The sequence below is a fragment of the Myotis davidii genome, unplaced genomic scaffold (assembly GCF_000327345.1).
Source record: "Myotis davidii unplaced genomic scaffold, ASM32734v1 scaffold167, whole genome shotgun sequence".
NCBI classification, from domain to species: Eukaryota; Metazoa; Chordata; class Mammalia; order Chiroptera; family Vespertilionidae; genus Myotis; species Myotis davidii.
This window is the reverse complement of record NW_006300048.1, coordinates 5,247,849-5,248,096: the sequence shown is the minus strand read 5'-3', so window position 1 is coordinate 5,248,096 and position 248 is coordinate 5,247,849. Positions and strand designations below refer to the sequence as shown.

At 42.7% G+C, this 248-nt stretch overlaps 1 protein-coding gene across 1 annotated transcript in view; it reads left to right on the top strand.

The window, feature by feature from the left end:
• The window catches only part of CLIC5 (chloride intracellular channel 5), a 42,851-nt gene that overhangs the window by 9,209 nt on the left and 33,394 nt on the right, over positions 1-248 (top strand). The window lies entirely within an intron of this gene.

The window sequence follows — 248 nt, the reverse complement described above, 5'->3', positions numbered from 1 at the left end:
TATTTTAAATCAGAATTGTTCATTTTAATGGTGTGAATGGAGTCAAACCCATGGATTCCCACACAGGCAAGCTTATCCCATTCTGACCCAAGGACTATTGTCTCAATGGTAAACAGTCCTAACCCCAGGGTACCTTTTATATTCTTCTGGCTTCAAAATGAAAGAATGTGCAAGGGAGAGGGGTTGGATCCTGGCAAATCTGTATCTACGCTTAGAAATGACACAACTGAAAACGCTCGCCCCAGCCA